This window comes from Ctenopharyngodon idella, chromosome 3 (genome assembly GCF_019924925.1).
Source record: "Ctenopharyngodon idella isolate HZGC_01 chromosome 3, HZGC01, whole genome shotgun sequence".
NCBI lineage: Eukaryota > Metazoa > Chordata > Actinopteri > Cypriniformes > Xenocyprididae > Ctenopharyngodon > Ctenopharyngodon idella.
Window position 1 is genome coordinate 28992759 of NC_067222.1, and position 26353 is coordinate 29019111.

Consider the following 26353-nt stretch of genomic DNA (forward strand, 5'->3'; position numbering starts at 1 on the left):
TTGTTTATGGTGTGCTGGTCAATATGACAGTGGATGCATCATAATGTAAATTTTCTGTTACCATTACATTTGTTGCAGACAGCCATGATTAATTCTGTGAGAGAAACTTTCCAATAACTATGGAAGACCATTTCTGCCTCAGTAATTGTAAAGTTTAAATAAATGAAGTTGCAATGGCATAATTTCTTTATGTGTAAAACTTTTTTAATGAAGAAATGAAGACTAATGTCAGAAAGGAAATGCTTAAAAGAAATAAGTACAAAATTATATCTATAAAATAATGGTGATACATTTTGGGACACAAATGTAAACCTATACAGGCTATCTGTATCAAAGGGGAGATAGGGTGCCTCGCATGTTTACCTAGAGAGAGATACTGACTCTTGGCCATTGTTGCTAAACTGTCCCACTCTGTCCCTCTCTCCCTGGGGCTGGAGCTCAGCAGGAGACATGAAGTCTCCTCAGTGAGCAGCTGTAGGGGTGCAAATCCCTATCGTATAAGTAAATTATGACATTAAATACTCCCTCTGAACTCTAACTAGAGTCTCTTACAAGATTTTCTGTGTCTGCCTCTGGGATAACCAGGACCAGCGGGTAAACACTGTCTCATTAATATGCTTTAAATTTGGGAATTATGCTGGTTATTTTTTTGAGAAGCCCAGGGAAATTATTTGTGTAAATGGATGTTGTTGTTGATGGAACAAAAGGCTTGAGCAGCATTTTTTACGTGGCTGCACATACAGTATATTGAGTGATTTTATTGCTTGAACAGTCATTTGTAACCTTTTGTTTCCATCATATCCCTTGAGCTGTGCTTGAGGTTGACTAGTTTTACTAGTTATGCAGTCTGGACAGTATAAAGCGTAATGCATTAATGAAACGTGTAAAGCTTTTTATGGCTGCTGTACTGATGCACATGAATGATTCAAAGGCTCTCATAGATTTTAGTAGCATCAATTTTTGATTTTAAGGTCACTCCAAACCGAAGCTGTGACCTGTACCGAGGTGTATTCTCTGGAGTTTTATTTTGTCAGTACGTCTTTTAAGGCTTTTTAGACAGTTCCTAAGATCTATCTGTGGCAGTTCTAAAATAAAGCTCCACAGTCTTCCTTTTTTTCTGAAACGTCTTTAGCTGAAAAAACGGTGGGAAGACTGTGGTATGACATGGTGCTCTGCTGACTGCACTCTCACCCTGTTTCCCATGTGATAAGTCCTCCAGCCTGACCTAGTCCAAAACTCAGCAGGTCTGGGCACCTGCTGAGAAACACAGCTGGGAACCTTGCTGGGTTTTACCGAAGAAACCAAACCCTTATTTATCAGACACTGGCTACAATGCATGCTGATCTAAGGTCAGTAGACTCAAGCTAAACACAATTTGTACAGATTTCATGGACTAAAAATAAGAATTGTAGTAAAAATAGGTCACTTCTGAGACAATTTTGCCAAGAATCTTGCTATAACTACATGATTTACTTGACTGACTTTGTGTATTGAGCCAAAGTCCCTTTTAATGCAAGTCAGTTTGGTGACTGGCCATCTTTGTAATGTCCCTGGGCAGCTGTTTGTACCGTACAAGTACAGCTTCAGTGTACTTGAAAGGGGAAAGACTAAAATCTCCAAAACTCTTTGTCAACGTTAGGTTTTTGTAATAGCATATTACTACTCATTAATACTTTCTGAGAACAATGGTACCAAATATTTAGCTTAAATCATGCTAAAAAATGTCGGGCTGCTCCAACTATACAGTATATCACAAGAATTTCCGTTTCTACAGCCAAAAAAAAAAAAAAAAAATATATATATATATATATATATATATATAAATACGGAAAGTATTCAGACCCCCTTAAATTTTTCACTCTTTGTTATATTGCAGCCATTTGCTAAAATCATTTGTTCATTTTTTTTCCTCATTAATGTACACACAGCACCCCATATTGACAGAAAAACACAGAATTGTTGACATTTTTGCAGATTTATTAAAAAAGAAAAACTGAAATATCACATGGTCCTAAGTATTCAGACCCTTTGCTGTGACACTCATATATTTAACTCAGGTGCTGTCCATTTCTTCTGATCATCCTTGAGATGGTTCTACACCTTCATTTGAGTCCAGCTGTGTTTGATTATACTGATTGGACTTGATTAGGAAAGCCACACACCTGTCTATATAAGACCTTACAGCTCACAGTGCATGTCAGAGCAAATGAGAATCATGAGGTCAAAGGAACTGCCTGAAGAGCTCAGAGACAGAATTGTGGCAAGGCACAGATCTGGCCAAGGTTACAAAAAAAATTCTGCTGCACTTAAGGTTCCTAAGAGCACAGTGGCCTCCATAATCCTTAAATGGAAGACGTTTGGGACGACCATAACCCTTCCTAGAGCTGGCCGTCCGGCCAAACTGAGCTATCGGGGGAGAAGAGCCTTGGTGAGAGAGGTAAAGAAGAACCCAAAGATCACTGTGGCTGAGCTCCAGAGATGTAGTCGGGAGATGGGAGAAAGTTGTAGAAAGTCAACCATCACTGCAGCCCTCCACCAGTCGGGGCTTTATGGCAGAGTGGCCCGACGGAAGCCTCTCCTCAGTGCAAGACACATGAAAAAACACCTGAAGGACTCCAAGATGGTGAGAAATAAGATTCTCTGGTCTGATGAGACCAAGATAGAACTTTTTGGCCTTAATTCTAAGCGGTATGTGTGGAGAAAACCAGGCACTGCTCATCACCTGTCCAATACAGTCCCAACAGTGAAGCATGGTGGTGGCAGCATCATGCTGTGGGGGTGTTTTTCAGCTGCAGGGACAGGACGACTGGTTGCAATCAAGGAAAAGATTAATGCGGCCAAGTACAGGGATATCCTGGACGAAAACCTTCTCCAGAGTGCTCAGGACCTCAGACTGGGCCGAAGGTTTACCTTCCAACAAGACAATGACCCTAAGCACACAGCTAAAATAAGGAAGGAGTGGCTTCACAACAACTCCGTGACTGTTCTTGAATGGCCCAGCCAGAGCCCTGACTTAAACCCAATTGAGCATCTCTGGAGAGACCTAAAAATGGCTGTCCACCAACGTTTACCATCCAACCTGACAGAACTGGAGAGGATCTGCAAGGAGGAATAGCAGAGGATCCCCAAATCCAGGTGTGAAAAACTTGTTGCATCTTTCCCAAAAAGACTCATGGCTGTATTAGATCAAAAGGGTGCTTCTACTAAATACTGAGCAAAGGGTCTGAATACTTAGGACCATGTGATATTTCAGTTTTTCTTTTTTAATAAATCTGCAAAAATGTCAACAATTCTGTGTTTTTCTGTCAATATGGGGTGCTGTGTGTACATTAATGAGGGAAAAAAATGAACTTAAATCATTTTAGCAAATGGCTGCAATATAACAAAGAGTGAAAAATTTAAGGGGGTCTGAATACTTTCCGTACCCACTGTATATATATATATTTTTTAACGTATTTTTATGTGTTTGCACGTTAAGCGGTATTTGTCCAATTCAAAATTAATTGTAAAAATGCTACAGTAAAAACCTGTTAATTGGTTAAGATACCTTACAATATATGGTGATAAATTGTAAATAGTTTAACATAACATCATATGTAATTTTACTGCAAAATCATGTCAAATTTATAGCTTCTGGATGTAAAAAATATTAAATACAATATAATTTATGGTATAAAGTTTCCGATGTATTAACATCCTGATATATTAACATTGTATTATTTAATAAAATATTTGGTTATACGTATATATATATATATATATATATATATAGCACAAATATGCCATCCCATAATACTGTGGTGAATTTTTTACTGTGAATTTCTGGCAACCATTTATTTAACAAATTTAAAGGGATATAATAGGTTAATCTGTGGTTAACCTAGACAGTTTAGCCATATTTCATCATGTAGCCTACTACAAAAGCTGATCTTTTGTTTTTTCCCTTGACATTTGTTTTTCATGTTCTTTTTGTACATATAAGAAAGCTCTATTCTGAAACACTGTTGTTGGATCTCTGCCCTTTATACAGCTGCTATATAAAGGCATTCGTTTCTGTAGCATGTCAATTCTTGTATTTTCTCTGAGCTCAGGGCTAGCAACTGAAGTGAACTTTCTTTTGCAAATAAGCCTCCCACTTTCATTAAATCATTCACAATACCGCTCTGTGTTGGCTCAGACAAAGAAGTATGTGTGAGAGGTTTGGCAGAGAGAGGTGGCAGAGTGAGAGACAGTAAAAGAGAAGACATGGAGAAAGGGACAAAATAAACCGTGTTCGTGAGTAAGCATGTGCGCATAAGTGTGGCCTTTTTGAATCCAACTCTTTGCCACACACATAATCCCACTATAATTTAAATCACACTCCTGCACAAAACCACCTCGGTTTCAAAGAAAAGCAGCTTTTAAATGTTTGTGGATAGTGATGGGCAGAAGGTAAAAGAAGTGAACGGAGAACAAAAGCAGAGGAGGAAACGAGTTCACAGCAGTATTGAGACATTGGATCAGTTGTTGTAGAAGCCTGGCCAGGAAAGAGGGAAGGTTTTTTTTGTGTGCCGGGATTGGACTGTAGACAATGGGGCGGATAGATAGAAGTGCTAGAGGGAGGAGGTGAGGGAAATAGTGGAAGGAGGGAAGACAAAGCTGGATGTAATGATGTAGCTTTCAATTACCCACCTATTTCACCTGACTGCCTCACAGGGCAACCACTGCACAACCAGCATACAGACACACACACACTTCCCCTTTCCACTGCACTGCGTCCTTAAAACAGCCCACAGGAAAATGTTATTGCTCAAAGGTTGCTGTTTTATAGCCCAGGGGACATAATGGCATCAGTTATGTGTCTTTTAAGTATCTCAGATTTCTCCCTAGTCCTTAGGAGAAATAAAAATACAGTAAAACCAAAATGTATTCAGACACCTTGAACATTTCATTCATTAATATATTCACTATAGTTTAAAAAAATGGTAATACAATATGACAAGATCTCAGAGTTAAACTGTGTCAGAAAAAAATTATCTTATTTATGTCAGATAACACTTGAGCAAAACATGGTCAGGTCAAAGTGACTGAATAATTTTTGGTTCCAAATTTTTATCAGTTTTACTGGTAGTCCACTGTATGAAGAAGTTTTGGGTATAATATGTCACAGTTTACTTTATTTTGCCATCCTCACTTACATAAATGAACTATAGTGTCCTGCACTCACTAGTAAAAATATACCAAACATATCAAAAATGTCTGAATAATTTTTGGTTTTGACTGTATATGCAACTTATTTTGTATTTTAAATACGCATCTTTGAGTAACTGTATTTCATTACATTTACATTTTAAATGGGTAGAAATCAAATTACATCCAAAAAGTATTAGATTACCAAAGTGATTACGTTAAATTTTAATGCCATTTATTTCATTTAAACATGAATGTAAACTGTGACGGGCAATTAATGTAAACAGCAATTGGTGGTTGCAAAAGCTCCTTAAGCTACAGTTCTGCTCATAAATTTCATACCCTTTGCAGAATATGCAACATTTTAATAATTTTAACAATATAAGTGGGATCGTAAAAATTGCATGTTATTTTCTTTTTATCTCACAATTCTGACTGTTTTCCTCGTAATTGCGAGATTTAAACTCACAATTGCGTTTTATAAAGTCAAAATTGGGAGATATAAACTCACAATTGCAAGTTATAGTCAGAATTGGTTATTGGTAATTTTCTGACAATTCTGACTTTTTTTCTCACAATTGCGAGTTTATATCTTACAATTCTGACTTCCTTTCTTGCAATTCGGACTTTTTTTTTCCTGGAAAATTGTGAGTTTATATCTCACAATTCTGACTTCTTTTCTTGCAATTCTGACTTTTTTTTTTCTCAAAATAGAGTTTATATCTCGGAATTCTGACTTTATAACTCGCAGTTGCAATTTTATATCACACAATTCTGATAAAAAATTCAGAATTGTGAGAGAAAAATTCACAAATGACCTTTTTTTGTGTTACATACTTATTAGTATCCCAAAGTATTCTAAAGTATTTATATTAAGTTACAAAACTTGAGTAATCTAACGAAATATGTTACAAATTACTTTTTAAAGCATGTATTTTGTAATCTGTAGTGAAGTATATTTTAAAAGTAACCAACCATGCCTTACCTATAGCTATATTGATTTAAAGTTACATAGCAACTTTAAAGAGATCGTCTCCTTCATTTATTCCAAACCTTTATGACATTCTTTCTTTTATGGAACACAAAAGAAGATATTTTGAAAAAATGTGTCTGTTATTCCACTATACATACTGTGTAAAATAGTTCCACGTATTTCAGCTTAAATACTTTTTTTTTTTTTTTTTTAATTGCTGCCTTAATTTTTGAACTATAATCTAATTCACTGTACGAGTCGTTTCAACTCATTTTTAAAAAAATCTTGAATAGTTGAAACTTGAATAACTAAACAAATGTTGAAATTGGTTAAATTATTTTGATTAGGTAATGTATATTGCCATGAGCATTTTTAACAGTTTGTGAAACGAGCTAGTGTCGCTGCTTATGTGTGCGTATGTGTGGTGTGTGAGAGAGGAAATGCTTTCCAGTGGGTCTTCCCTCTGCCAAGTCCCGCTGTTTGCGACTGGCTCTGACATCAGATTAGAAGCCCTTTGTGCAGTGACGCTGAATTAAGCATGGCGTGTGCGCCAGCACCAATCTGCGCATTGCTCCTAACATTCCATAAGCGTTTAATTAGTCATGCTGGGTGAGTCACTCGTTTACATTTCACACAGATATCCACACAAGCAGAGATGCATAGAGCGAACTGGATTAACACACGCACAGAGCGGTCTGAGTGAGTGATGTATCGCTGCCTTCGCCGTGCGCTCCTAATGCAGCTGGCAGTGCGAAGATCATTGTCCTACTCCCTCACTTCCTGTGCATCCATTCATATGCCAGTCAAACCGCAGCACACAGCTCTCAACAGATGATTTGGCTCATATTTCTAATTTCCTGTAGCTTCTGAGACTCTGTCTATTCTGTTAAGTGCTCGGAGACCAAAGGCCGCTCTCATTACAAGTGAAATTGAGGCAGATTGCATCAACATCACAAGTACCGCAAGCTAGTCCATGAAGAAGATCATTTTCTTTTGATGTAATATCTTATGAAAAGCTAATGAACTCCTATCCTATCCACCGGTCTGAGTCCAGAGAGGATGCTTCAGGTCTATATGGTGATTCTCTTACAATACAAAAATTATGTTATGTTTAGCTAAGGACCAAACACAGTCTTTAAGGCTCAAGAAGTTTAGTGATTGTCAACAGCACCTTCATGACTGGAATAAAGAAAATAGACACACAAAAATAGAATGATACTGGTTCAGATTTTTCTTAATGATCATGGTTGCTTAATGGTTCCATTAATGATTCTTTTAAGGAAAAAATATTAAAAACATTTGAAAAAAGAGAAAGAAAGAAAAGAAGTCCAATTCCATTGCCAAAGTGTAATTTCAGTTAAGTCTTTTTCGAGGCAGTGTAAATGCAGTCCAATAATTGGCTTTTATTAGCATAGAATATTATTCATTAATTAAATTATTTACTTTTTGTATATAAAATACCTCTCACAAAATACATAATGCATATATTTAAATTTGTCATTTAAGTCGGAGCCATAGCCACATGGGTAAGTGCTCCGACATATGATGTGGTTGCACCCCGGATGATTCACTTAAATAAACTGACTTAGAGTCAGTCATTCAAGAATCGGACTACACTTGTTGCACTGTATGTGTTTAATTCACTAAAATAAACTGACTTGGAGTCAGTCGTTCAGGAATTTGACTACACTCTTTGCGCTGTATGTGTTTGATTCACTAAAAAGAACAGGCTCATTAAAAAGTCAGTTGTTCAGGAATTGGTCTACATTGGTTGAGCTGTATGTTTTTGATTCATTAAAAAGAACTGGCTTATTAGAGTCAGTTGTTCAAGAATCGGACTACAAAAAGAACTCAGAGTCTCATAAGAGGAATTGGATTACACAGGTTGTGCTTTCTGTTTTGCGCGGTAGATTCAGTGGTGGAGCCGTTGAATTTAATATATAGCCTACTTTAGAACTGTTGTTTCATCCACATCAGCAGAAGAATACGGAACCAATCTGATCCAGTACCCTATTCACGACTGTTGTTTCCCTGTGCAGGTCACATGGCATTATATGGTGCTTAAGTTACCGGTACAATCATTGTGAACTCGCCCACCCTCTGCCCCAGTGCCCAGTAAGGCACTGGGTCCCCCACCTCCCAGCCATATGGTCCAGTAGCGGCTGGGCGGAGGTGTCTAACTGGCATGCAGACTTCTCTCTGACGATTCCTCGTTATGGAGGTAAAAATAGACAACAGACACCTCGTCGTGTCACCTCACTCTGACATCAGTGTGAGACAGATGGTGCAAATTAATGACAGTGAAACTGAAAGAACTGGAGATAACAAAAAAAAAAAAAAAAAAATCATTCCTGAAACAACAACCACAGTGAATAAACAAATTAAAGGAGTGGCAGAAATGTCCATTGGTAATTAGTGCTGTGGCTGTGTCGCAACTCTGCCTTTGACAGAACCCTGGGTGAACTTATTTTTAATGCTCAAACATGGCACTGTTTGAAGTTATGAGATCCTGCTTGGCTTTTCTTTTACTTTTTTTTTTATTTTAGATAAACTTTACAGTGCTTCCAGGATAAACAAAACAACAACAAAAAAACATCAATGGTGGTAGAAATGAGAAAAATCCTGTCCACATATATTTCCTACTGGCCACAACTTTTTTTTTTTTTTTTTTGTCTTTTTTGAATATTTAAGCACCTATAAAAGCACACTGCAATTTTGTCATATTTTTTGTTTTGGTGACTTAATGCCAGAGATATATTTTGCAAATAATATACAGTAAATGCGCAAGTGTGATACATAAATATTAATTATATTAGTTTTATAGTAAATGCCATTTGTTTAATTTTTCCAATATTTTTTCTATTGTTTATCACTTAATGATATTTTATTAACAAAATTCGGGAGGAGCAAGTTCAGATAATTAACCTAATTAGCACAGGTGGAGAGCATTCAGTTAATCAACTCAACCAATGTCAAAAGGTATAAATTCAGCAGACTTACTTCTGTTCATCTGAGAGTTTATCAGCATCCCTCCTCCACCCCATCTCCACACTTATAGTTCTATCTACTTTTACCACACCGGGGGGAGTACTCTGGGTTCGGGCCAAAATTCTGAGCTCGGAGCCCTCTCCCCGGACAGCACGCCAAATACGCATAACTTTACTCTATTTAATTATATGGATATGTGAACTCGTGAACAGGGCAGTGACAGAAATTATCCTTCCCATTCCCTCTTAATTTGAATTCCACTTTGTTTTTACCTTATTAAATGATGCATCATCTTAGAGGTAGCAAGAATGCACTTACATTGCATTTAGTTCAATTAAGGCATTTAAGTAGCTTTTATAAATATACCCTAGAAAAAAAAAAACATTACTGGTGTGCATCTTGTGACAAAACAATGGCACTGACATATTTTAAGATATGTAAGTGGAAGTTGCAAGAAACCAGGGGTATAATGCAGATGTGGCCTAATGGTTAGAGAGTCGGACTTGTAACCCGAAGGTCGCGGGTTCGATTCTCAATACCACCAGGAAACGACTGAGGTACCCTTGAGCAAGGCACCTAACCCCCAATCGCTCCCCGGGTGCCACAGCAAAGTGGCTGCCCACTGCTCCAGGTGTGTGTGTCCACGGTTTGTTCAGTACTCACTAATCCTAATGTGTATGCAATAACTTGGATGGGTTAAATTTCGAGTATGGGCCTTCATAAAATTTTGAATATAGAAATATCAAATGGTGTAAAAAATGAAATGATACTTTTAATTCTGAAATTAAAACTGCCAGTCACTGCAATGAATGTGTCAGTGAATCACTGAACCGATTCGATCAAAACCCTGGATTTATTCAGTAACAAAACATGACTGTGTGTTGCTCGGAGACGCGTAACTCTTTTGCCTTGTTTGGAACTTTTTTTTTTTGGAGAAATAGCGCAAAAACAGATAATATTGACAATATTATGCTAAAATGTCACAATTATATTAAGTTCTTGTTTGTTGAACTGCTGTATAAAATCAATATCACTTTTGTAATTGTGCTTATATTCTGGAAATATTGCTTAACTATCATAAGTTTAAAAAATATAAAAAGAGATTGATAAACACTGTATCATTTATATTTTATTCCATCATTACAAAGAGGGGCATATTTTACATTAAAGGTACAATATGTAAGATTTTTGCATTAAAATATCCAAAAACCACTAAAACAATGTTACATAGGCTATTGTGTTGACGTCTGTAGTTACATTATCCCAGATGTTTCAAACAAAATTTTAAATCCGGAGAAATCTGCAATTTTAACCAGTGACACTGCCCGTGTTATTGCGTACCCTCAGCTGTCGGTAGAATCCATGGAAACACAGTGTGCTTCCTGAAAAAATGCTGTAGTTTGAGTTGTAGCATCAAAACCTCTGGTAGCATCTCGCAAGCCACAGTTGTTTGTTTTGCACATTACTGATGTACCACAATTATACATTATCGTTTGCTATGTCTTTGTTATTGTTTTGAATACAGTGTGCTTCCTGAAAAAAAAAATCAATATCACTTTTGCATCTAGCTGTGAAACTTACATACTGTGCCTTTAAAGCACTATGATTTGAAGAGGCAAATGTCAGCGAAGTCAGCTAATTTAAAGTTTGAAATCACATTAACTGCAAAAAAAATGAGATTAGCCTAACCGTTTATAATCATTTTAATATTTATACCTTTACTTTTTGAAGTGGAGAAGGAAATTCGATGTTGTGATGGTCATGTTCGATATTCTGGCTTTGCAAATGTGCATACAGCAAATCTCTTTTTATGAATATGGTTAATTATACGTATTTATATCCAAAAGAAACAATCTGAGATTCTCTTCTGCCTTGTATATTTTGGCATGCTGCAGTATTTAACTGCACTTATGCAGTTAGCAATAGTGAAAACTCTGATCAGTGGTGCTTGTGGTTTTGTGGCTTGCATTTTGTTTATTAATGATATAAATAATAAGAATTTAATTACAATTATTTTGAAGTCATTGTCGAGTCCTGCAGTTCAAGTCCAAACCGTGTCTTGAATCAATGCTCTGAAGTCAGTCAAGTAATTTTCTTCATTTAGTCCTTAAATGTGCATCATGTACAGATGGTGCTCAACCAGAATGTGTTTTTTGCCTCCACGTATCTTCTTATAATTCAGTTTAAACCATGTAAAGTTGCAGTTCCTAATAGTTTCCAGCCAACGTTTTCTTGCATTTGTTGAGTGTTAATTTTGAACCCCATCTGTTTACCGACGCTGACTTGCTAGGTGGTTTTTCTATGTAAATTGCAGGGTCACATGGTGGCAGACATTAGGACTTTTTTTTGTGTGAGACTGGTGGCTTTCTGAGATAGAAGGAATGGGAGAGAGGAAAGATAAATGTAAATATAGCCCTGCTGGAAACTCCCTACTGAATGACCTCTGACAGCCGTTTGCGTTAAATAGCGTTGTAGTTCAGAGATTCAGGCTTTATTGCACAGGTGCTCAGGGAGCAAGAGAGGCCTGAGAGGATCTAAAGCATTATTAAAGCTCAGAGAATGTGTGTACATGAAAGAGAGAGAGATGTAGAGGGTTAAAGAGAGAACTCAAGAAGTTACAATTACACAAGAAAGTTCCAGAATTTATATGAGAGACCAACCAGCGAAAACGTGAAGTGAAAGTGACGTGTAGCCAAGTATGGTGTCCCATACTTTGAATTTGTGCTCTGCATTTCACTCATCCAAGTGCACACACACAGCAGTGAGTACTGATCACACACACATACCCGAAGCAGTGGGCAGCCTTTTTTTTTTTTTACTTCAGCACCCAGGGATCAGTTGGGGGTTAGGTGCCTTGCTCAAAGGCACCTCAGTTGTGGGTAATGAGAGTGGAAGAGATTGTAGTGAATTAAATTTTATCAATTATGGCAAGTTCATTTACTACATTTTCCTGCCGGTACTGAGACTTGAACCCGTGACCTTCAGGTTACAAGTATGACTCTCTAACCATTAGACCACAACTGCTCTAAAGGTGGATAGAAATTTGATCCCAGCTGATTTGAATGCAACCTTCTGATCTGGAGTCAGACACAAGAGGTCGTTGTGCCGTTGTGCCAAGAGGTCCTATAAAGTTTACAATGTGCAGATGAAAGGCATCACCTATTTTACGAAGGTGCACCAATGGTAGTCCTGGCTCACTGGTTATAATAGGTAAGTGTAATATAGTGATATAATAGTTAAGTGTAAAACATGTTAGTTTTTTTAGTAACAGTATTTAATGGCATGCAAGGGGACCTGGGTTCAAATCTTGACCTTGAAAAATTTCAGACTTCTCCAACTTAAAATTTTCTAGGTCACATCTAAATTAAATAATCAGCCTAATTGAATTTCTGTGAATTAATTTTTATCAATTGTGGCAACAGTCTGCTAACATGGGCGCAATCAAAAATAATATGTTGAGCCAGTGGAAAAGTTTAGTTTACCAAACCGTGCCGTTGGTCCAATTATATATTTTATATATAAATTGTTGTAGCAATTGTTTATTTCTCATTGTCCCAAAAGAAAAAAATGTATGAAAAACACAAGTACATTAAGCAAAATAATGAACACAGACAGTAGGTTTGACATTTTATTAATCACTTTTATTAACAAATCAATTCTAACAAAGAAATTTTTGGTAAAAATACCTTATTTTAAATAAGGAAAGACACTGAATACATTCAAGACATCTTCTGCATAACAGGATGAAGAAAAGTGCCACTGCATAGGTTAAAAAACTGCAAATAAAAATAAAAGCTAACATGAATGACAAAGTTCCCTTGCATCTGTCACGAATAGTCCAAAGATGAAGGCAGGTTAATAAAAACATAATTAACAATCCCTGTGATTGGCCACTAGGTGGCACTATAACACGAAAAATCATGAAAACAGCTAGAACTTGGCATGCAGTGTCTTGGTCCAAGGAGCCATGATTGTCTATGAGGACATTGGCTGTCTTGAAAAACATGGCCGCCATCGGCCAATGAAATTTGATTATCTGTTAGGCAAGTTAATGGAGGCCGATAGGAGCAAAACTCTGTGGGCATGTTCAACTCATGGCCCTAGAGGTCTGTAAGAAATCAGCCACTAGATGGCGCTAAGGAGTTTTATGCCTCTGTAATCATGTGGTGTTTCACATGCGTGTTTTTTTTTTTTTCCCAAACCAGTTCATTTCCCGCCCTTTATCAGTTCAAATCCCGCCCTAGAGCTGATTCTAAACATTTCATTGGCCATGTCAATCACAGTAACGACCCTGATCCCTAAACCTACCCATCACTGTAGCCTCAGCCAATGAAACTGGTTGCAGGGCGGGGATTTCCGCTGAACCATTTGGGGAAAAAAATCACCGTGATTATGTAAAAAACGTACTTTTGCGAACTAGTCCTAGGTTTTTCGCCCGATTAGAACCAAACCAGTGCAGTACAATTCTCGGGACTCTCTAGATCAATAATTATCAAAAAAGTTAAACTTTACCCTTTGGGTAGCTATAACAGGGTCAATTAGAAAAGGGCCAAGTGACCACAAAAGCCTATAATGTTTAAACGAAAATTTCAACGAAAATAGGTGAACACATGCGACATATGATTCTAAACAAGCATGCAAACTTTTATGGAGATCTGACTATAGGTGGCGCTATAACTGTTAACAAGCCTTAAAACCCATATATTTCCAAAGGTAAATTGCCTGTATTGGCTGTAAATGGTCTTTTCCATCTATGATTTAAGTGGTTACAGGCTTGATAAATAAAGCATAACATTTTTTGCGCAATTTCCACAATTTTCCAAAATTAATTTTTGTATAGTGTACAAATTATTTTGACAGCCATTGATCATGCATTTTTGTTGTATTGAAAAAGACCTGCTTTGACATTTTAAAAATAAGAATAATTTACAAATGTAACAATAATTTAACAACAACAACAACTTAAAAGGCAGTGCTGCATTATTAGTGGCTACACAGTTATGTAATATTGCACTATTAAAAAAATGAGAATATGACAAACATTCTTTAAAGAAAAAATAGTGTATTAAACCTGAAAACAATTAGTTTACATCTGAAATAAAGTAGCTTTGATTATGTCGAGGTCTTTGGTATTACGATGTTCCTGTATATTTTACAGTTCCTAACAATGGAGAAGGCCATGATGACTTTATATTAAATTATATAAAGTTATGTTTTACTTAAATTTTGTTATTTTAATTAACAATAATTAATAATAATAATAATAATAATAATAATAATAATTATTATTTTTTACATGATTGGGCAGAGACGATTTATTAGGCTATTTGTTTTACCGACTCTACAACTTAATTATCCAAAAAATGTTTAAGTTTGTTCATAATCCACTCATGTCTCATGTGCTTCTGATGACAGAAGAAGTGAGAAGAGATAGCGGATACATGTGAGAAACAGGAACCGGAAAAAGGACTATTTTATGTTCTGTGAGGTTGTTCTCTGTGCACTCCAGTTCTATATTTGATAACTCTGCATGATGATGACAGATTATTGTGTGGGAAATTCACGTGACTTGTTTAAATGTAAAAGTTAAATTGGTTAAATGACAGGCAGATTGCATAGTGGGAGGTTTGTATCCAGATTGCAGAGAAGGCTCAGTAGCTGAACTTGATTCTTGTTCACTTCTGTCTCCTGCCAAATAAGCATGACAAACAGTCTGCGGGTGAGTTTACACAAGAAACTTTCTGGTAAATCTGTTTTTGTTTCAAGGTGCTACTGCATGTTCATTTTTATTCACTTTTATTTCATCTTTCTGGTAAAAGAAATATGTAGTTAGACTCATTCACACGTTGTGTTTAACAACAATTCGTAACACTTCACAATACAGGTGCACTAATATGCATTAATTCATGCATAACTAATACACAGATAATTATGAGTAAAAGGGTTAGTTTACCCAAAAATGAAATTTCTGTCATTAATTACTCACCCTCATGTCGTTCTACACTCTTAAGACCTTCATTCATCTTCAGAACACAAATTAAGATATTTTTGATAAAATCCAATGGTTCAGTGAGGCCTCTATTGACAGCAAGATAATTAACACTTTCAGACGCCCAGAAAGCTACTAAAGACATATTTAAAACAGTTCATGTGACAGCAGTGGTTCAACCTTAATATTATGAAGCGACAAGAATAGTTTTTGTGAACAAAAAATTATTAATAAAAAACAAAATATCGACTTTATTCAACAATATCTAGTGATGGGCGATTTCAAAACACTGCTACATGAAGCTTCGAAGCTTTACAAATCTTTTGTTTCGAATCAGTGGTTCAAAGCGTCTATCAAACTGCCAAAGTCACGTAAACAAGGCTTCGTTACGTCATAAGTGTTTCGAAATTTCAATGGTTCACCACTGGGGGGCGTGATTTTGGCAGTTGGATACACGCTCTGAACCACTGATTCGAAACAAAAAAGAAGACAACTGGAAGTTAAAAAAATATATATTCAACCCATTGTGGTAATTAGTACATTATTTTACACTATTAGTTAAAACTAGAGAGGAATTAATACATGATGACACATTTAATTAATAGCAGTTACTTAATCTATTAATCTGATAGACTCTTTATTAGTTGCGTATGCAGTAATCGTTAATGAATGGTTTAGTTCTTCATGAGTCATACATAAACTCACAAATATATGTGCTTTAGTTAAGCATGAATTAATGCATATTAGTGCACCCGTATTGTAAAGTGTTTCCCAACTATTCAACTTAATTTTCGTAGAACATGACATTATGTGCATACATTATCGTGAAGGCAATTTCATATACCCACCTCGATAACCATTATTGTGCATAGAAATGTATTTTAATACCACTTCCACATATTGAACCAGAAATTACTTTTTTTTTTTTTTTTGCTATGGTAACCAAGGTCCCATTTGCGCAAATGGATTGACCTCAATAATACACCATGCTCTTTAATAAACGTAATTGCTTTGGCGCCCCATTGGCTTCAAGTCGCTGCTAGCAGTCTCCCTCTCGATCTCGCACCTGCACATGACAACTTAGAGAGTGCAAGTGTGTTGTCCATTCTTTCATTACACTTTCTTACACTTGACAATTGAAACTTTTAGGGTGGGGGGAGTTGTTTTGGGGGGGAGGGACACCAGATGGTCACCTCTCTCCAGAGGTCCAGTGGAGAGCGGGTAAGTCATCCACTCCGACAGACTGGCTCTTCCCCAGCTGAGGGGCCGTGTGCCAGCCTAAGCCCATATGGCCTCCCTGGCGCCGTAGCCAGGCTCTGGGTGGGCACACTGTGGGTGGCCTGAGCAGCGTTCACCCACCCTGAGGCTCTGCCCACAGGCATGAAGCTGGTCGTGGAGAAGATGAGGAGGTGGAGGTGTGGACTTGACAATTTTGGGTGATCTGTTGTATCACTGAACAACTATAGCTACCATTGTTTGACAGTTGTTGTTTTCTGTTAGCAGTAGCATGAAACTCATGACTTTTGTGTATTGTATCTGGTTAAAAATACTGTTTTAGCTATTTGGTGGTTATTAGAAAATATGTGTGAAGGTTCACTAACAAACAAGGAATTTTTAGAAACCATTAGCTGTGCTGGCAACAGCATAATAATGGTTGAATGACATTTAGCGCTAGTTTGAGTGTCTGTCAGACCTGATCGCACTGTTTATTTTGCCATGACGATGAGTTCCAAAAACGGCTAGCGCACAGAAAGCTTGAAGTGTCATGTTGCTAGGTAACATTTCAGTGGGCTCTCTCTGTCAAAGAAACTTATGTGAGTGATTCAGAAAACTTCTGTCTGGAGACAAAATGCAGATAGATGACACATGTCTGGTTGTCTGTGACTCTGCATACCTTCTGGTGCAATGCTGGACCAAACACTGCTATCCAGTCTGACCATAATACCTGTTCCCTGTGGTGTTCACTATTTTATAGCTCTATTTTTGTGTGAATTTATAACATTTATCAGGTTAGATTCTGTGAGCAGGGTTTGAAAAGTAATCTGTAAAGTGAATGTCAGATTCTTTCAAAAAAGCCACTCAGAAATATAAATATAAACACATCCTTTCTCCCTGGTGGTAAATAGTGTGTAATTGGTTAACTCGCTGTGTCTGATCCCTGAATGAGAAGTCTATTAGGCAGTCTGTCATTAGAGAGATTACATGTGCAGTCTGGATGCTCATACTGAACAGGCCGGGTTGATTCAATAATGCACAAGAACAAAGTGGATGGTGTGGGACTACAGAACAGCTCAGAGTTTCAAACATTAATGGGTACAGATATATCAATAATAACGCTGATTCTCTTTGCTGTATTTAGTTACATGCTTACAATGATTGTTATGAAGCCCAACGTAAAGAGCAGAGATGTACACAAACCAGAGCGTAAGAGACACAAATGTGTTTGAGCACAAATAACACTCACACGTAGCCCTAAATGTTATGACATTTGCCTTTCAGTGCTTTCCTGATCCAGATGACTGACCTTTTGCTTCTGCTTTCCCTGTCGATGAGCCAAAAGAGGAGGCTGCAATCCGAATGTTGTGCTTAAAGTGAGCTTCTATTACATGTATTTATTGAAATCCATCTGAATACATCTCTTATCTTAAGTAGCATTATTGGGCTGCATTATACAGGTGCTGGTCATATAATTAGAATATCATCAAAAAGTTGATTTATTTCACTAATTCCATTCAAAAAGTGAAACTTGTATATTATATTCATTCATTACACACAGACTGATATATTTCAAATGTTTATTTCTTTTAATTTTGATGATTATAACTGACAACTAAGGAAAATCCAAAATTCAGTATCTCAGAAAATTAGAATATTACTTAAGACCAATAAAAGAAAGGATTTTTAGAAATCTTGGCCAACTGAAAAGTATGAACATGAAAAGTATGAGCATGTACAGCACTCAATACTTAGTTGGGGCTCCTTTTGCCTGAATTACTGCAGCAATGCGGCGTGGCATGGAGTCGATCAGTCTGTGGCACTGCTCAGGTGTTATAAGAGCCCAGGTTTTGCTCTGATAATGGCCTTCAGCTCTTCTGCATTGTTGGGTCTGGCATATCGCATCTTCCTCTTCACAATACCCCATAGATTTTCTATGGGGTTAAGGTCAGGCGAGTTTGCTGGCCAATTAAGAACAGGGATACCATGGTCCTTAAACCAGGTACTGGTAGCTTTGGCACTGTGTGCAGGTGCCAAGTCCTGTTGGAAAATGAAATCTGCATCTCCATAAAGTTGGTCAGCAGCAGGAAGCATGAAGTGCTCTAAAACTTCCTGGTATACGGCTGCGTTGAACTTAGACCTCAGAAAACACAGTGGACCAACACCAGCAGATGACATGGCACCCCAAACCATCACTGACTGTGGAAACTTTACACTGGACCTCAAGCAACGTGGATTGTGTGCCTCTCCTCTCTTCCTCCAGACTCTGGGACCCTGATTTCCAAAGGAAATGCAAAATTTACTTTCATCAGAGAACATAACTTTGGACCACTCAGCAGCAGTCCAGTCCTTTTTGTCTTCAGCCCAGGCGAGACGCTTCTGATGCTGTCTGTTGTTCAAGAGTGGGTTGACACAAGGAATGCGACAGCTGAAACCCATGTCTTGCATACGTCTGTGCGTAGTGGTTCTTGAAGCACTGACTCCAGCTGCAGTCCACTCTTTGTGAATCTCCCCCACATTTTTGAATGGGTTTTGTTTCACAATCCTCTCCAGGGTGCGGTTATCCCTATTGCTTGTACACTTTTTTCTACCACATCTTTTCCTTCCCTTCGCCTCTCTATTAATGTGCTTGGACACAGAGCTCTGTGAACAGCCAGCCTCTTTTGCAATGACCTTTTGTGTCTTGCCCTCCTTGTGCAAGATGTCAATGGTCGTCTTTTGGACGACTGTCAAGTCAGCAGTCTTCCCCATGATTGTGTAGCCTACAGAACTAGACTGAGAGACCATTTAAAGGCCTTTGCAGGTGTTTTGAGTTAATTAGCTGATTAGAGTGTGGCACCAGGTGTCTTCAATATTGAACCTTTTCACGATATTCTAATTTTCTGAGATACTGAATTTGGGATTTTCCTTAGTTGTCAGTTATAATCATCAAAATTAAAAGAAATAAACATTTGAAATATATCAGTCTGAGTGTAATGAATGAATATAATATACAAGTTTCACTTTTTGAATGGAATTAGTGAAATAAATCAACTTTTTAATGATATTATAATTATATGACCAGCACCTGTATACTGCACTGGTATTAAAATAAACTGTGAAAAAAAATGTTTTAATATAAAAATAGTGTACTAAATCTGAAAACAGTTAGTTAACAGGATCAATGTCACTGACTCAGCTACACTTTCAGCACCAGATCACATAACTCCTCCTACACGATCACAGTCACTCGAATTCTGATACAGTTCACCTGTTGCACCCCATTATGACCACACATAAATACCAGCACTCCGAAAACTGAAAAATGCTGCCTTCGGAGGATGCATTCCAAGGTAGGAAGGCATCAAGGCATGTCCAAATCCAATGTTAGGTTCACTTCATGTCTCATGAGATGCCTTCATCTGATCGATTTTTGAAGGCAGCATAGATGTATCCTTCGCTACCTTTGATATCCCACAATCCTGTGCTTTTCATTCTGTGACAGTTGAGCTAGAAATGAAAGATGGCATCTGAAAGTTGCGGTTGGTGGTCAGTTTGTGTGTAAATGTACGTTTTTGACCACTGTTGCCCAATTTTGATGTAATTTCTAGCAAGAAATTACTATTGTAGTACAATTGCATGCATTGTCATTAATTTTTTTCACTGTTTATGGTAAGTTGACTTACACTTAATCAGTTGACTGTAATGCATGTTTGTTTGTTTTTTTCGGTTTACAATATACTCGTATGAACCTAGATCCCAGATGTTCTGTCCAATCACATTGCAGTTATTCAGGTCACATGTACAGTGACATGAGATTTACTCAGAGTTCTGTAAAAGGACATAAACAAAGGAAGCAAATGGTGTTTTTGTGAAATTCACTGTACTTGCTAATGTGTAACAACAGAGTCAGAGGTGATGATGATAATGAGGAAGACAGCAGAGACCCCTGAGGGGAAACATCACCATGCTCTGACTCAAGGCTCAGACAGAACAGGTCAGGCCCTGCTGATCAGCACATCACAGCTAACCAGCCCCAGGTTCCAGCTGTCAGTCTCAGCGATCAGGAATAGTCTGATTTCACTTCACTGCGCCGCTTACACTAGCGTATTGACCCTCTTACTATTTATAATTCTGTAAAAACAGATACAGTATCAACAATAACCTGCATTTCACAATTATAACGATCTCTCAGTGCGGTCCTATCAATCTCTCCAGCTCTTCTTCTGACGTTGCTGTGGACTTTCCACTGATTTCTATTTTTTTTTTTTTATACTGAGCTAATGATTTTTTATCATTATTATATTTTAAAATATAATAATAAAATATAATAATTTTCATTATTATATTTTCATTATTTCATAATTTAGTAATCAATTTGTGTGAGGGAAACTAAGCTATGAGGGATGGGTTTGGTTTGGCTCAACCATGCTCAAATTCAGAGAAAACAAACTTTGATATACAAAAATATTATCAAATCAGTCAATATTTTAATGCTGTCATAGTTGGGCTACTCCGTTTTGAAATTGCAAGCCATAATACTGACTAACCTTAACTCAAACCCTTTGCATAATAAATAATTATATTATATTATATTATATTATATTATATAACATTATGACCACCTTCCTAATATTGTGTAGGTCCCTCTTTTGCTGCCAAAACAGCCCTGACCCGTCGAGGCATGGACTCCACTAGACCCCTGAAGGTCTGCTGTGGTATCTGCACCAAGATGTTAGCAGAAGATCCTTTAAGTCCTGTAAGTTGTGAGGTGGATCGGACCATGGATCGGACTTGTCTGTTCAGCACATCCCACAGATGCTCGATTGGATTGAGATCTGGGGAATTTGGAGGCTAAGTCAACACCTCAAACTTGTGCTCCTCAAAGCATTCCTGAACCATTTTTGCTTTGTGGCAGGGCACATTATCCTGCTGAAAGAGGCCACAGCCACCAGGGAATACTGTTTCCATGAAAGGGTGTACATGGTCTGCAACAATGCTTAGGTAGGTGGTACGTGTCAAAGTATCATCCACATGGATGGCAGGACCCAAGGTTTCCCAGCAGAACATTGCCCAAAGCATCACACTGCCTCCGCCGGCTTGCCTTCTTCCCATAGTGCGTCCTGGTGCCATGTGTTCCCCAGCGATTCAGTTCTGATGCTCACGTGCCCACTGTTGGCACTTTCGGTGGTGGACAGGGGTCAGCATAGGCACACTGACTATGCAGCCCCATACACAACAAACTGCGATGCACTGTGTATTCTGACACCTTTCTATCAGAACCAGCATTAACTTCTTGATCAATCTGAGCTACAGTCACTCGTCTGTTGGATCGGACCACGCGGGCAAGCCTTCGTTTCCCCACGTGCATCAGTGAGCCTTGGCTGCCCATGACCCTGTCTCCGGTTCATCACTGTTCCTTCCTTGGACCACTTTTGTTAGATACCGACCACTGCAGACAGGGAACACCCCACAAGAGCTGCAGTTTTGGAGATGCAAAATGTTCACTTGCTGCCTAATATATCCTACCCACTAACAAGTGCCGTGATGAAGAGATAATCAGTGTTATTCACTTTACTGGTCATAATGTTATGCCTGATCAGTGTATTATATTATATTATATTATATTATTATTTGGTTTTATTTTACTTTTATGTTCCAAATAAGGACACCCCTAAATGTCCCCAAAGGGAGGTTATGTATATTTAGTTCACTTCTGGGGAAGAATTTATCCCCAAAGTATATCTAAGTAATCCCACCCACACTATAGAAGCGGTCTGCTGATGACACATATGGCCAATTAGAGGTGGATGAGGTGATGATTATCTAAGCTGAAAGCTTGTTCACACATGGCAGGTGACCAGACTGCCAGAAGGGAGATACCGACCAAGAAACTCTTCAGGAGCCTTGCACTTTTTCCTCTTTACTTTCTTTCTCTCTCTCTCTCTCTCTCCCTCTGTCTCTTCCACCTCTCCACTTACACTGCTGTTTCAGGTCAAACTCTATTTCCCCCCTCAATCAGTAGGTTTTTCCTCACTCTTTCTACATTACGAGGAAGTGTGTGACAGAGGGAGGCGGGAGCAGAGGTGCGGAGTAATATTCCTTTCATAAATCATGCAAGTACGAGATGTCAGAGGGGTAATTGTGCTTCTGTGAGTCCTCTTTAAAGAGGGGGATTTTATTACTGGGTTAACACACAGAGCCGCCCCTCCATTCTCTGGCATTACACACTCATCAGGGAATAATCAGAGTGGAAATGCCGTACTCTTACTCTCAGGAGTGACGATTAGTGTGTGAAGACTGTGAGTGTGTGAGAGGACACATAGATGCTCTCTCTCTCACACGCACACACATGCACGCACGCGCGCACGCGCGCGCTTATAGGGTGTTTGTGGCCTAATGGTTAGAGAGTCAGACTTGTAACCCAAAGGTCGTGGGTTCGAGTCTCAGTACTGGCAGGAAATGTAGGTGGGGGGAGTGAATGAACAGCGCTCTCTTCCACTCTCATTACCCACCACTGAGGTGCCCTTGAGCAAGGCACCTAACCCCCAATCGCTCCCTGGGTGCCAGTCGCTCCCTGGGTGCCGGGTGTGTGTTCATGGGACACCATACTTGGCGTCACGTCACTTTCATACATTTATCACTCTGCTCAACAAGTTGTAGCCTATATGTATGTTCAATTTAAAACAACAACCATTTCAGGTTTATAAAACTTAAAATGTTATACTTTTTTTTTTAGTTGAAACAAATTTTTTTTTTCTATAGTGCAGTTTAGAGAAACACTCAAAAGAGTGGGAAAAAGGAGGAAAGTGAGAGATCAGAAGATGGAGTGACAAAGTCCGTTAAAAGCAATGACGATAAATAGATACAGCCTCCGTCTGCAGCTGTAGGTCAAAGATACATTCTCCTTATTTTATGATGTGAGATACAGAGAGAGAGACAGGGCAGGAGGCGATCTTGTTTCTGCTGAGATTTATAACCTTTACAACCAGCAATGTTGTCACTGTCTGGCAGAGATAGTAAACCAAGCATAAATGATCTCTCAGATAACAAGAGATCATGTTAAAGGCTGTTTTTTTATTTTTCTTGTCATATTTAAACCCACTATAAGGTTTCTATATGCCACTGTTTTTTCTCTAGTGACTCACTCTAAGTTCAAATAAATCTATGACTAACATACATATTAATGGATTCTTATTCATCTAACTCCATGCATTCCCTTGAAATTGTGCCTTTTTTGGCACAGTTTTGAAATTGTTGTGCCTTTAGTTTGCTTACTATGATGTGTGAACCTATGTTTTAGTTATCAGAACTGGACTAATAAATAAATAGTTTGATCAGAAGTTAATTATGCAGGAATTAGATTTCTAAGCCTTGACTATGAGCGTATTATTATACAAGCTTTTATAAAACAGATTCAATAAACAAGCAGATAGCACGTCTCAAAACAACACACAACAGTGATGCTTAGTTCCTGAATGAATCAGTGCTTTTGAACAAATTGGTTGAGTGCATGATTCAGAGACTCACTCATAAAGAAAATTTCATTTCAGTCCTAAATCAGTTTGTTTTTGAATGAATGTTTCAATGACTCACTTATAAAGACAGCCACTTGTTTCGTTCCTGAATTAATCTGTGTTTTTGAATGAATTAGGTCAGTGAATGACTCAATTATTATCCGGAAATACTACTGTACATTTGTTACGTTATCATTATCATGTGACCTACCAGCGTCAGTTGCACTGCTTCACATTCACAAATCCTCTTCTGTGGCCTCATGTCCATCATATGCACACTTTAAAATCTCACCAGAAGTAGTAGGTCATCAGGGTACTTTTTGCCTACTCCATATAGTAGAGAAGTACACTGTAAAATAAAATTTTCATGATTTATCAACTTTTCACAAATCTTTTGTCAAATCATTCAGCTTAGGTTCACAAATGTTCAGCTAACATAATATTTTGAGTTTCTGTTGAATAAACTAGTCTCTTTCTTTGTATCAACTCAAATTTTTTTTGTTTAAATGAGCTCAAATTTTAAGGCAGGCAGGTTAGGCTTCTTACATTAAGTTAAACCAACAATAAATTTTTACAGTGTATATATATTCGGATGCAGCCAGACACTTGAATCAATGTTTTTGAGCGAATCTCTTGACTGATTGAGTTAATGACTACATTTTTCTTTTCGCTGTAATTGTAGCCCACGTGGATCAGGTGCAATCACAAAGCGAGTGAATGTGTACATCAGTGAATGTTCTCCAAAATAAACTAATAGGTAAACATTTACCTTTTGACCCATCAAAGATTTTGCGTTAGTTTTGCTTTAGACATTCATAGAAACTCTGCTGAAACACCATGAAATATCATACTGTATGTGCACTCCATGCATCTCTGCTCCTTAATTAATTGAAAGAGACAGGCAAAGCATGTTCAGAAAATCTAAACTAGACTGTGAGCAGGGTCTCCTGGCTTGTTGGCCAGAACGTGTATGTGTGTGTTGAATAGACAGTGATCTTTCAGTGATTATATGCTAGCATCTGGCAGAGAACAGAGAGCAGCAGCAGAGATTCAGAACCCCCCCTAAAGTGCATTGGGCCACTAGGCCATCTCAGCTCTGTAGATTAGCGGCCCACAGTGCTCTGGCTTGGGAACTGCACTACCAGCAGCTGTGGGGCTTTCAGTGTCTAATACAGACACTACACTAAAGCCGCTTTTCCACTGAAATTACCCGGAACAATTTGTCCCATGAACTTTTTTTCCAGGAACCTTTTTTTCCCCCCAGACCTGTTGCTGTCTGTGTTTCCATCGCAATCTAAAGTACCGTGAAGATTAAGTCCGGTGACGTAGGACTGTGCAAAACTTTCCAGTTCCAGCTGGATTTCGTCCTCCCCATAAAAGCTTAATAATACCTGAACCTCGTTGTCAGTCCATCGGTCATATTTTTAAACTCCATTGTTGATTCAAATAGCAAACAACTCTTACTGCACACACCATGACAAAATGGTGGTTGAATAAAAATGCTGCGTGAACTCAAGCAATCACGCCCATGCATGTCCCACCCCTGAAAGCTCTGGAACTTTGGAAAAGTACTATCTAGCGAGCAAGTACTTTCTGAGGGGGAAATTTTTACCCAGAACTTCATTTAGATCCTGGTTCCTGTGGTCGAAACACACCGAGTACCACTCCAAAGTCCCAAGTTCCTGGGTAAAGTTCCTGTGGTGGAAATGCGGCTTAAGACACCAGCAAAGCAGATGGCTAGTTTCGATGATAAACTGATTTGTTTTCAATGCTGTAGGCACTTTCCACAAATGAAGTCCAAATGATTTCTCATTACTGTATTAAAGCAATACATGTACAAAACCCATGTTCTTCTGAGGGAAAACCATAAGATTTGTTATTATCTAACATAAAATGAATTTAGCATGAAATGTAGCTAGCATCTACAAGCCAGAATAGCTAGCATGATAGCTGAAATTTAGCCTGAATCTGAATCTGCATTTGTGTAACTTTCAACACTGTTACTGTTTGTTTAGGTTCTAGCAGGTTTTTTTTTTTTAAGAAAATATAAATTCATTAGATTTCTAAGAAATTTTAATAAATTTAGGGGTCATTAAAGGGTTAGTTCACCCAAAAACGAGAATTCTGTCATTTATTACTCACCCTCATGCCGTTCCACACCCGTAAGACCTTCGTTAATCTTCGGAACACAAATTAAGATATTTTTGTTGAAATCCGATGGCTCCGTGAGGCCTGATTTAAATATGTTTTTAGTACCTTTATGGATCTTGAGAGAGGAAATGTCATTGCTCCCATGTAGGCCTCACGGAGCCATCGGATTTCAACAAAAATATCTCAATTTGCGTTCCGAAGATTAACGAAGGTCTTAATGGTCTTAAGCTGCAAGAGACTGTGTGAAAGTCTTACAGGGGCCCTTGGGTAAGATATGTGTGTGTTTGGGGAGAAGTTAATTTTGGTAGAGTCCTGTAGGGCATTCTTTCATCCACAGTCAGGAGTGGCTTGGGAGCTCTGTTGAAGACATGC